The sequence below is a fragment of the Oncorhynchus mykiss genome, chromosome 8, assembly GCF_057628025.1.
Source record: "Oncorhynchus mykiss isolate SJ-2025 chromosome 8, ASM5762802v1, whole genome shotgun sequence".
In the NCBI taxonomy this organism is placed as follows: domain Eukaryota; kingdom Metazoa; phylum Chordata; class Actinopteri; order Salmoniformes; family Salmonidae; genus Oncorhynchus; species Oncorhynchus mykiss.
Window position 1 is genome coordinate 48180829 of NC_143029.1, and position 13264 is coordinate 48194092.

At 42.5% G+C, this 13264-nt stretch overlaps 1 pseudogene; it reads right to left on the reverse strand.

Annotated features, from left to right (window-relative positions):
* Positions 1 to 2545: 2545 nt before the first annotated feature.
* LOC149981671 (zinc finger protein 711-like) lies at positions 2546 to 3149 on the reverse strand (annotated as a pseudogene).
* Between the last annotated feature and the right edge of the window lie 10115 nt (positions 3150 to 13264).

Genomic DNA, 13264 nt, shown 5'->3' on the forward strand with positions numbered 1-13264 from the left:
CTTCTATGGTATTATGGCGATCCGCAAACGTTCGTTAGAGGTCCATGCCGCTGTCTACTGTATGGGCTGTGTGCGCCTGCGTTTCTGGAGTGTGAATTTACTTCACTAACCACGTTTCCATCCAAATTTATCATGCAGATGAATTACCTGACGCATGAAAAAAGTCACGACCGGGTTGATGGAAACATGAAATGACGTTACAACTTTATAAATGCCGACAGACAATTTGTTCCTTCAATATTGTGGGATTTTTTTTGTGTCGGTAAATTTAATTGTGCGAGAAATTATTATGCAGCCCACTCACTCACCATGTTATGAGCAAATATTGATGTAATAACCATCATATCAAAGTAAACTTGGGAGTCACGCAAGTGGAGCAGAGGTCTAACATGCTGACCAGACCGGACATGTCGCATGCTTGAGCATAGCAAAATAAATTTAGAAATCCATGTTATTCAATTATTGCACCCACACTGCTGGTGCGCGTCAACGAGCGTCTGCGATGCCAAGGGCTGAAATAGAAGTCATTCCTATTTCTGACGCCTATCGCGCTGAAAGTCCTGCCTCTCCCACCTCCTCATTGGTTTATAGAAGCAGGTGCCCACTTGCCATCTCCTCATTGGTTATACACACGTGGGTGATTGAAATACGAACTGTTTTGTCTGTCTTCATGGTAATACTATGAAAGTTTAGATGCCAATCACCATATAAGTTCAAAGATGAAAAAGTCTGGAAGGAGGAGAGATGACTAGAAACGATTCGGTTGGCCGTTTTATGTGTGGATTAATTTGTCAGAGTAGAGGAGCTTGTGCATTTCAGGTAAAATAACAACTCAATGTTTATATCCCAGGACAAATTTGCTAGCAACAGCAAGCTAGCTAAATAGGACAAATTAGCTAGCAAGTGCAAGCTAACTAGCTAAATTGCCATACATGTTTAATGCTTTTCGACCTGTCCCCAAATTAATATCATTGGTTCAGAGTTTGTTTTGATATGTTAACCTGCGTGTCGTGATCGCGTTTGGTGAAGGGGGACAAAATAAATGTATGCACTCTAGCGCACGATGGCGCACGCGCGCAGCCGGTTTGGGTTCTGGCTAAGGCACTGCATCACAGTGCTTGAGGCGTCACTACAGACCCTGGTTTGATCCCGGGCTGTATCACAACCGGCTGTGATCGGGAGTCCCATAGGGTGGTGCACAATTGGCCCAGCGTCGGGTTAGGCCGGTGTAGGCATCATTGTAAATCCGAATTTGTTCTTAACTGACTTGCCTAGTTAAATAGAATATGCTGTGTGGTCCTCCCACTATGACTAGGGAAAGCATGCAGTTTATTAGGCTACAGATTAAATGTAATTATTACATTTTTCTTGGGGGAGGGTTCTCAGACTGTTGAGGGGCAGCTCTTGGGGAACTGTGTGGGGGGGGGGGGGGGGGGGGGGGTCTTAGAGGGCTGGTGGCCTGGCGGTTGGGGGCTGGTGGCTGATGGGTCGCTGGTTTGATTACCCGTTTTTGACCTTGTGGGAGATCTGTCAACGTGCCCTTGAGCGGTGTGATGACCCTGGTTGATTCTGAGTGTTGCTCTGGATGGGAATCTGTTAGATGACTAATGTGATGTAGATATTGAGCGGCTTCACTGCAAGTAGATTGTATGTTTTATATATTCAATAAAATAAAAAGCAATAAAAGAAGGATGTGGAAAAGTGAAAGAAATTGCCCTATACCAACTAATCCTACACCAGCGTTTCACAAACTCAGTTCTGGGGACCCCAATTGCGGAACGTTTCGTTTTTTGCCTTACCACTACACAGCTGATTCAAAGAATGAACTCCTCATCATGCTTTGATGATTTGAATTAGCGATGTAGTGCTAGGAAAAAAAACTAAACGTGCACCCCTTGGGGTCCCCAGGACCAAGTGTGGGAAACACTGCGCTACACCTATTAAAACCTCACCACTAGTCCACTACTTGGCCCTATCTGATCCTACACCAAGCCGGAAGCCAGAGAGGGCGGGACATTATCATTCAACACAACTTGTAACTCTTCTGCAGTAAAATATCTTACACCCAAGTACTTCTCTGCAGCTGCCACCACAATCTATTTTCTGTGATTTATGTTCCACTTCTGAACGAACCCTTACTGAAGCACATGTTATTCCTATCATTCTCTATTGGCCTTGGCCTACTCACAAGGGAGCCTCTTAGGATCCTTTGCCCTGGACCCATCTTCCAGTACTCTGTCTTCACTGCCTCAGACAACACCATCTGTACTACTCTGACCCTGGCAACCTCGAACTGCCTTTCTCTCACCGGACACTTCTGATCTCCAACACCATGGGTACCCCTACAGTTAACACACACAGCTTTTTACACATATACTACACATACTCTCATGTCTTCCTGCACACTTCTCTCATCTAGGAATATCCCTCCTACACACTGCTGCAACATGACCATCAGCTTGGCACCTAAAACACCATAATGGATCCGGACAAAAGCTCTCATGGGATAACTTTTTAAAATTTTTATGTGTAGGCCTACTTCTTACTATTGTGAACATTCCTTATGGTGACTGGGAAATGTGTGCAATTTTAGGACCTGTGCAGTGTTATAGCATTTTATACATACTGGGTACGTGTATGATTCCACCCCTGTGTGAACCCTCATATGTGAGGTTAGGTTTTCCTTCCAGCTGAATCATTTCTCACATTCTTTGCACTGGTACGATTTCTCCCCTGTGTGAATCATCATATGCGTATTCAGGTGTCCCTTATGAATGAAGCATTTCCCAAATTATTTTCATTGATATCGTTTCTCCCCTGTGTGAGTCTTATGTATTTTCAAATTAGAATATGTCTGAATCGCTATATGTCTGTACAGGTTATGCTTACTGGGGAAACATTTCTCGCATTCTTTGCACTGATACAATTTCTCCCTTGTGTGAATCTTCATATGTGTATTCAGGTGTCCCATATGGATGAAGGATTTGCCTCATTTTTTTGCATTGATATCACCTCTGTTGTTTTAGAGGAGACTCAAAGGAGAAGTGTTTACTACAAACATTACAATAATATATTTCTGTAGTGTGACTTTGCAGGTGATTGATCATGTGTTCTGTGGACTCAAAGTCTTCTCCACACTTCTTGCACATGATGGATGAAACAAAATGCCCCATAAAAACAAGTCTTTCCAAACACCTGGTATGGGATTTGTTTTTATTTTTCCCCCCATGACTTTGATTTAAGTAGTGTAGATTCTGGAAATAGTACTCCACTTTCCACCCCATTGAGCTGCAGAACAGCACAGATTTACTGCAGATAGGGAAATCGAGTCATTAGTTTGTTCTGTTACTCTATAGCCCTGTCCATCATGTTCTGTTTTAACCTCTTCAGTTGTGTTTGTGGGTAGACAGTCCCACTCTCTGTTCTCCACAGTATGTGTGTGGTAAGGATGTGAGAGATGAGGTGGGTCCTTATCATTGCAGTCACTTTGAGTAAATGTGGAGTCTCAAGTATCAGGCTCCAGCCCTTGAAGCTGCTCTTTCCCCTTACTGGTCCTGAACTCCTCATATTCCTCTTTAATCTGTGTGCTCTCTGGGTCCTCCTGCCTCAGACTAAGACTACATTCCTGCTCCCCGTGCTGCTCAGAGGGAACATCCTTTTTAGACACAGGGAGAGTGAGTTGCTGGGGGTCTGAAAATAAAACAAACAGGAAATATTGCAATATATCTCCAGAAATATTTGACATATTTGAATGTTTAAAAAAAAAGTATAGCATACAGTTCCCTATGCCCTGCAGAGATAGTTCAACCAGAACATGCCTACTGCTAGCACACTGTCTGCAGCTAGCTGTAAGATTCAATAGAACTAGCTAGTTAATGAACTAGTAGCCCATTAATTGACGCTAACTATTTGGTATTGTATCCCCATTAGCTGTTTGCGAAAGCAGCAGTTACTCTTCCTGGGTTCGAAACATAACATGAAACATAACATCGCACAGAACATTAATAGACAAGAACATCTCAAGGACAGAACTACTCTACATACATTTTTAAAAGGCACACGTAGCTTACATATTAATACACATAAATCTCAATCAAATAGGGGAGAGGTGTTGTGCGGCGAGGTGTTGCTTTATGTGTTTTTTTGAAACCAGATTTGCTGTTCATTTGAGAAATATGAGAGGGAAGGGAGTTCCATGCAATAATGGCTCTATATAATACTGTACGCTTTCTTGAATTTGCTCTGGATTTGGGGATTGTGAAAAAAACTCTGGTGGCATGTCTGGTGGGGTAAATGTGTGCGTCAGAGCTGTGTGTAAGTTGATTATACAAAAATTCTGAATTTTCAACACGTTTCTTAAAAAAAGGGATGCACTCAGTCTCTCCTCAACTCTTCGCCAAGGGAGACTGGCATGCATAGTATTTGTATTAGCCCTCTTGCTTGCTTTTCATTGTAATCAGTGTCGCTCTGTTCTGGGCCAGCAGCAGCTTAACTAGGCATGACTGGACAAATAATCAAGATAAAACAAAACTAGAACCTGCAGGACTTGCTTTTTTGGAGTGTGGTGTCAAAAAAGCAGAGCATCTCTTTATTACGGACAGACCTCTCCCCATATTTACAACCATTGAATCTATGTGTTTTGACCATGACAGGTTACAATCTAAGGTAACACCAAGTCATTGTGTCTCCTCAACTTGTTCAACAGCCACACCATTCATTACCAGATTCTTAGGGAATGATTTTTACCAAATACAATGCTATTAGTTTTAGAGATGTTCAGGACCAGTTTATTACAAGATTCTCTGGTCTGATGAAACCAATATTGAATTATTTGACCTGAATGCCAAAACAGACTGCAACTCTTTGTTAAGGGTTTAAATGACTCCATTAGCTGTGGTTGCTAATGCGTATATGGTTGAATCATCAGCATACATGGACACACGTGCTTTGTTTAATGCCAGTGGCAGGCAGGTCATTGGTAAAAATAGAAAAGAGTAAGGAGCAGCTCTGCGGTACTCCCCACTTTCCATGTTTGACATTAGAGAAGCTTCCATTAAAGAAAGTTCTATTCGAGTTCTATTAGATAGATAGCTCTGAAAGGCCATAACACTTTTGTTTTCTAAACAACAGGCTATGGTCAATTTTGTAAAATGCTGCACTGAAATCTAATCTTCTTCTTATCATTTTCTTTCAACAAATCATCAGTCATTTGTGTCAGTACAGTACATGTTGAGTGCCCTTCTCAACAAGCATGCTCAAAGTCTGTTGTTAATTTGTTTACAAAGAAATAGTATTGTATTTGGTCAAACACAATTTTTTCCCAACAGTTTGCTGAGAGCTGGCAGTAGGTCTGCTGTTAGAACCCGTAAAGGCTGCTTTACCACTCTTGGGCAGCGGAATGACTTTTGCTTCCCTCCAGGCCTAAGGACGAAGACTTTCCTCTAGGCTCAGATTAAAGATATGACAGATACGAGTTGCTATTGAGTCAGCTATCGTCCTCAGTATCTTTCCATCTCCGGGGTCAATGCCAGGTTCGTCATTATTGATCAATAACAATACATTTTCCACCTCTCCCGCACTAACTTTACAAAATTCTAACTTGCAATGCTTTTCTTTCATTATTAGTTTGTTTGTGCATGAGTTGTTGTCATTTCCTGCGTAAGTTTGCCCATTTTGCCAATAAAGTAATCATTCAAATATTTGGCAACATCAAATGGCTTTGTGAGTTTAATTTGTCTTTCTGCCCATAATTTAATTTAAAGTAATCCAAAGTTGTTTTTCCATCAGTCTTTATATCATCGATCTTGGCTTCATAATACAGTTTCTTCTTCTTTTTGTTGAGTTTAGTCACATCATTTCTCAATTTGCAGTAAGTCAGACAGTCAGATGTGCAGCCGGACTTATTAGCCACTCCTTTTGCCCCATCTCTTTAAACCATACAGTTTTTCAATTCCACATCAATCCATGGAGCCTTAACAGTTCCAACAGTCAGTTTCTTAACAGGTGCAAGTTTATCAAAAATGTGAAGAATTAATTTTATAAATTCATCAGTGCAGCGTCTGTATGCTCCTTTTTAATCACATCAGACCAACAAATATTTGTAACATCATCCAAATAAGTGTCACAGCACACCTATACACTATTTTAGCCCAGCTTTTGGAACTTTTGATATAGCCACTTCATTGTGATCACTCCATCGAATGGATACGAATACAGCTTTAGAACAAAGATCTACAGTATTAGTAAAAGTGTAATCAATACATGTGGATGATCTTGTTCCTTTACAGTGCATTTGGAAACTATTCAGACCCCTAGACCTTTTCTACATTTTGTTACGTTACAGCCTTATTCTAAAATTTATTAAATTGTTGCTTTTTTCATCAATCTATACACACATCCCTATCAAGAAAAGTAAAATCAGGTTGTTAGGCATTTTGTAAAAAACAGAAATATTACATTTACATAAGTGTTCAGACCCACTGATTGCTGAAGTGCGTAGCGTGTAAAAATCGCCTGTCCTTGGTTGCAACACTCACTACCGAGTTACAAATTGCCTCTGGAAGCAATGTCAGCACAATAACTGTTTGTCGGGAGCTTCATGAAATGGGTTTCCATGGCTGAGCAGCCATACAAGTCTAAGATCACCATGCACAATGCCAAGCATTAGCTAGAGTGGTGTAAAGCAAGCCGCTATTGGATTCTGGAGCAGTGGAAATGCGTTCTCTGGTGATGAATCACGCTTCACCATCTGGCAGTCCGATGGACGAATCTGGGTTTGGTGGATGGCAGGAGAACGCTACCTGCCTGAATGCTAGTGCCAACTGTAAAGTTTGGTGGAAGAGGAATAATGGTCTGGAGCTGCCCCTTAGTTCCAGTGACGGGAAATTGTAATGCTACGTTGTTCAATGACATTCTAGACGATTCTGTGTTTCCAACTTTGTGGCAACAGTTTGGGGAAGGCCGTTTCCTGTTTCAGCATGACAATGCCCCTGTGCACAAAGCGAGGTCCATGCATAAAGCAGGTGTCCACATACTTTTGGTCAGGTAGTGTCTCTTTTTTTTCAAGCCCTTTTGGCTACCTGGTCTACTTTTTCATTCCCACCCACTCCCAAGTCGTCTTGGACCAAGCAGAATATCCCTACTACACCCAGTCTCTCTAGTCGCCATAATAACATAACACTTGGGTGGCTGGAGTCATTGACTTGGGTGGCTGGAGTCTTTATTTCTTATTTATTGAATAAACCAAGTTAATTTTAACCAATCATCATCCAGGCAATACCATAGCTACAATGTTAATTGCACCGATTGGCTCTGAATCCTGATTGGCTGGTAAATTGAATGGCTTTTTGAACAAAGGTTTGGTCCCTCTGACCAAATTATTGAAAGAACTGCTTTTAATAGCAGGTGTCAGTAGCTATGTTTCCATTAACTTGTCTAGTGATTTTTTTGTTTTTTTTCGACATTTAGAAAGTTTGCATGGAAAATAGATGTGACAATTGCTTGCTTGCTAGGGCGCATTTCCATGTAACTATTTTTTTGTCAAAAACAGCTGGCTGAAATGACATAACCCTTTCCCAAACACCGGCGAGTAGCGTGGAGGAAATGGAGAAAAAGTTGGTGAAGCAACCAACTGCTGTGCTGGAATGAGAACAATATGTGAGTCAGTTGTAATGGTATGAAGCGGGAGGATGAGGGTGAAGGACCGGAATGGTCGGTAGTGGAAAGATCAGGATAAAGTAAAGAAAGCATAAAGAGGGCCAAGGTAGGAAGCAAGAGTAATGATGTGTCGGAGTGGAAAGTGGTGATAGTGTTTGATGAGACCACAGGGCCTCACTTTACACCCTATCCGACTAACTAAGGCTGTAGATAAAGAGGTAGGTGAAGTGATATTAGCTTGGTTCATTGGACATGGTAGGTTGTTAATATTGTGTGGTAGCCAGGCTCAGCAAGAGAAGATTCTGAAAATGGAAAACACTTGATGGGAAGAAGATTAAAAAGGCAGGTCCCTGGTGCTTATGCTAGATTGAGGAGTCATCACTGGGGTCCCAATATCTATGTCCACTAGATATTAAAGAAAATGTGAAGGGAGGCAGAGTGATTGAGGCCAAAAGGTTTCATCAGTAGGAAAGAAGGACAAAGAAGTGAAAGCTTATCAGTGATGCTGAGGTTTGAGAACGTCTTTCCGGGAAAAGTACAGATAGAATTCCTTAGTTTCAATGTTAAGAGAATTTGTCCCATATCCTCTGCAGTGTTTTAAAAGGGACATGTAGCTGCTCAGTGTAAAGGAAATAAAAGATGTGCCAAGTGTGGAGGGGCACATGATTACGGTGAATGTGGAAGCAATGTGAAGGTTAAGTGTTGTAATTGTGGGGGAGAACACAGTGCAGCATTTGGTGGATGCCAGGTACAGAGAGTGGCTAAGAGATATAGGATCAGTCATGATGTATCGTATGCAGAGGCCGTAAAATAGATTGGTAGAACTACAGCATGGACTGATGGAGCTTACATTGATGTGCCTGTAGTAAGTGGACCTACTGTCGGGGCTGGTGCTTCTGATAGTCCTGGCATGGTTTCGAGGCCTGTTCAGAAATCTTGTGCTCATGAATGTGTTGTGTCAAAGGACACTTTGATAATGAATAAAGTTGACTTCATAGCTTTTATTGGTAAGGTTATCAATACGACTCAGGTTGTGGAAAGCAGAAATGCCAGATTGAAGGTTATTGTGGAGACGGCAAAATAAATATTGGGGGTAACAGATGTTACTGTTGAAATGGTTGTTGGCATGTTGAACAATCCTAAGGGCGGAGTGTTTCAGCATGATATAGATCAAGTTTAATGGGGTTGGGGAGGGGTTTTTGGAGGAGGGTGTGGTAGAAGTTCGGATTTATTTGGTTTAGAGTTTTATTACCATGGTGGTACAGAATTGGGCAGATCATGATTGATTGTACATTCCAGCACAGTAGGTGGCGGCAAGCTCTTAAACGATAGTTTGCGGACCTCCATGATATCATCATAGAAGAACGCAGAGCCTAATAAAAATGTAGTGGTTGCGCATTAATAAAAATTGGCGATAATCTGTATGACCATGTGTCAGGCAGCACGTGAAAGCCACCATGGATAGAATACAATAATTTACTAATATTTGCCATATTCTAATAATTATCATGTGCTAATGCACCGCCACGGATCTAGCGCACATGGGCATGCACTATCGAATGCTTAGGCTACTCAGTACTATGATGAAACTTGCACTCCTGTAGATCTGAAATAATTGGATGGTGAAACTTGTTAGCCTAACGGAAAAGCAAAGCGAGGCAATTCAGGCATTATGGAATGTCAGGACAAGGAGCCTGCAAAGAAACATTTTTATAGTTGAAATGTTTTATTTTGCAAGCAGTGGGCATTTAGAATTCAAATGTAGAGTGGACCTGTATTCGGCAATCATCATTTATTCGAAAAACACAGTTTCCATCATCGTTTGTCGCAATAAACCCCTGTCGAACAGATACAAATGTTGTCAATCTTTATAAAATTGCTTCTATATTACATGTCACAACATTTTGTGGGGGGTGACATTGATTTTGTAGAATAAATTGGGGGCATTTTTCATCAAAGTTGCTACACAGACATAAGGGGAACCCCAGACAGTGGCATAAAGTTGAAGCATCTTTTTAGAACGTTTTCTCACCATCAAATATGGTAGTGAGGGGAAGTCGAGACGTGGGTAGTGGGAGAGGATGGAAACTAGACCGACATTCTGCAAAAAAAATATATTGATGAAACACCTGATCTCAATAAATGTTTGTTCCAAAAACGAAAATCTGTTACACAGTGCACTACGTTTTGTAGGCTTGGCCAAAGTTTCCCAAAATTGCGTTGTTTAGAAAGAGTGCAAGGTCGACTTCAGTTTGTGCACATGCGCACTTCACAGAGGAGGCGTTCCCTAATGAAAATATGCAAATATATGATACAATTGGATCTCGCGCTTGGCTTTGCCCACCTTTTTTGTACTGCCCACTATGCTTCATTTTCATCTGGGTAAACAACCCAGATGAACTATCTTGGTTTAGTTATACAAATCTTTGGTTGCTATTTCAAAATTGGTGGAATTTCCTAATTTAGACAAGGCAACCCAGGGACATTCAACATCTTTTTTGGTAAGCCATTCCAGTGTAGCTTTGGTCTTGCATTTTAGGCCATTTGTCTTGCTGAAATGTGAAACTCTATCCCAGTGTTAGGGTCTTGGCTGGGACTCTTCTGTCCTAGCTTGAAGGCGAAGCTGGTTCTACCATTGGGGTGCCAGGGCAGAGAAGAGCTTGGACTAGGATGAGTGGTAGCTGCCAAGAGACCAGAGGTGGCAGAACGGATTGCTCTGGTTGGGGTGTAGGGATTGAGCATAGCCTGAAGGTAGGGAGAGGCAGATCCTCTTGCTGCTCCATAGGCAAGTACCATGGTCTTGTAGTGGATGCAAGCTTTGACTGGAAGCCAGTGGAGTGTGCGGAGGAGTTGACATGGGAGAACTTGGAAAAGCTGAACACCAGGCGGGCTGCAATGTTCTGGACAAATTGCAGGTGTTTGATGACACTGGCATGGAGCCAAGCCAACAGCGAGTTGCAGTAGTCAAGACAGGAGATGATAAGTTCCTGGATTAGGACCTGTGGCGCTTCCTGTGTAAGGTAGAGTTGTACTCTACAGATGTTGTAGAGCAGGGGTGGGCAATTCAAGTCCTCAAGGGCCTGATTGATGTCACAGTTTTGCCCCAGCCCCAGCTAATACACCTGACTCCAATAATCACCTAATCGTGATCTTCAATTTAGAATGCAATTCACCGTGTCAAAAGCAGCGGAGGATTTGGATGAGAACAGAGGAGAGAGTCAGCTTTGGCAGTGCGGAGAGCCTACATGACACAGAGAAGAGCAATCTTCAAGCCTGACTGGTTAGGGTCAAGAAGATCATTCTGAGAGAGATAGTGAGAGAGTTGGTCAGACAGCACACCCAAGTGTTTTGGAAAGGGATACCGGTCTGTTGTGTTTGACGTCAGAGGAGTGGAGTGTTGGTTTCTTGAGTGAGGGAGCAACTCGGTCCATTTTGGAGTTAGAGGGGTCAGGGATGAGTTGATGAGGGAAGTGAGAAAGACTCCAGAGTTGGTCTGGAGAAGGGAGGATGGGATGGGTTCGAGCGGGCAGATTGTCAGGCGGCCAGACCTTACTAGTTGCATGATTTCATCTAGAAAGAGAGGGGCGAAAGAGGTCAAGGCGTAGGGTAGTTCTGTGTGAGTGGGACAAGTGGACTCAACAGGCTGAGTGAATGAGGAGCGGATGTTTTCAACCTTATTTTCAAAGTGGTTGACGAAGTCATCCGCAGAAAGGGAGGAGGGACACGGAAGGGGGTGGGGGTGGAGGATTAAGAAGGGAGGAGAAGGTGGGAAAGAGTTTCCTGGGGTTAGAGGCAGAAAAGCTTGAAATGTAGTGATAGAAAGTAGTTTGGCAGCAGATACAGAGAAAGGGGAGGTTATAGAGGAGGGAGTGGAAGGATGATAGGTCCTCCGGAAGTTTAGTTTTCCTCCATTTTCGCTCAGCTGCCCACGGCCCTGTTCTGTGCAAGTCATAGGATGTGGAAAGGGAGGAGAGTAGGGTTGAAGAGGCATAATCAGGAGACAGGAGGGACAAGGATTTAGCAGAATGGATATATGATAGGACGAGAGAGTAGTAGGAAAGAGTGCGAAGATTGCGATGGCAGTTGACAATCTGGGTAGGAACTGCGTGGCTAGGGTTGGAGGACGGGGAAACAGAAAAGGAACAGCCTCCAGTAAAGAGGAGGTCAAGCGTGAGCCTTCCTTGTGAGTGGGAGGGGACTGAGGTCAAAGGAGGCAAGGAGGAGAAAGAGAGAGTTGGAAAGAAATTAATCGAAGGCAGATGTCAGAAGGTTGAAGTCGCCAAGTACAAAGATCGGTGAGCCATCGACAGGAAATTAGCTTATCAGTGTGTCAAGCTCATTGAGGAACTCTCTAAGGCAGCGTTTCCAAAATGTGGTTTATGCCCTAACACTACACAGCTGATTCAAATGACCAATGCTTGATGATTAGTTGATTATTTTAATCAGCTGTGTAGTACTAGGGCATAAACCAAAACGTGCACCCCTTGGGGTCCCGAGGACCGTGTTTGGTAAACCCTGCTCTAAAAGGCACCTGGTGGGCGATAGATGACAACAATGTTAAGCTTGAGTGGACAAATGAAGGTGACAGCATGGAATTCAAATGAGATGGACAGGTGAGAGGGAGAAAAGAGAAAATCTCCATTTAGGAGAAATGAGTAGCCCTTTACCACCACCGAGGCGACCAGATGCTAACAAACTATGAGAGAAAACATACTCAGATTAAGCGAGACCAGCTGGAGTAGCAGTATTCTCTGGGGTGACCCATGTCTCCGTCACGGCTAAAAAGTCAAGAGACTGAAGGGCAGCATAGTTTGAGATGAACTCAGCTTTCTTGACCGCAGATTGGCAGTTCCAAAGGCTGACAGACCAGGAATACCACATGGGTTGTACATGCAGGGCACACTAAATTAGAAGGGTTTCAGCCAAGGGGTGAGGAGCGTCTGTAAAGCCTAAAGGGAGAGGAGCGAACTAGGATAGAAAACACACAGTTGCCAAAGCGGCAAAAGAGCCAAACGAGATCATCTGAAAATAACTAGGTAAAATGTGAGAGTGAGAGAGTGGTGTGTAGCCTTCCTCTCTTCATAACAGTAACACCTTATTCATGAGACTGAGTGTTGCAGTACCATTCATTAACCTCTTATTCAAAAAATATATTCAACATCAGTGAAGAATAGTTTTCAAATGAAAATGTGTGTATAATGTGCAAATACACTATCCACAGTTTTAATGGTGCTCTAATCTGGATTGTAGCCTACCTGTTTACAAATGTATCCCTGGGATATTTGAGATGTTTTAAAAGCTCCTTGTCGGCTTTGAGGTATATTTTTAGCTTGAAATGCACTAAGGCCTAACTGAAAAAAAGCCCTGGGTTGAAATCTTGATTCACATCGGCTTGTTAATGAATGAAATAAATAAGATGCCACACTATGGGACACATATCAAAGTATACAGGATATTAGATGCATTGTTGCCTACTATGATCTATTCTATAGCCTAGTTAAACAGTCAATTTTGGGTAATTCACTTTGAAACAATGACTGCATGAATAGGCATCATAGCCAATGTGAACTACGCAAATCATAGCCGCAGGAAGTAGTGTGTGTGTGTG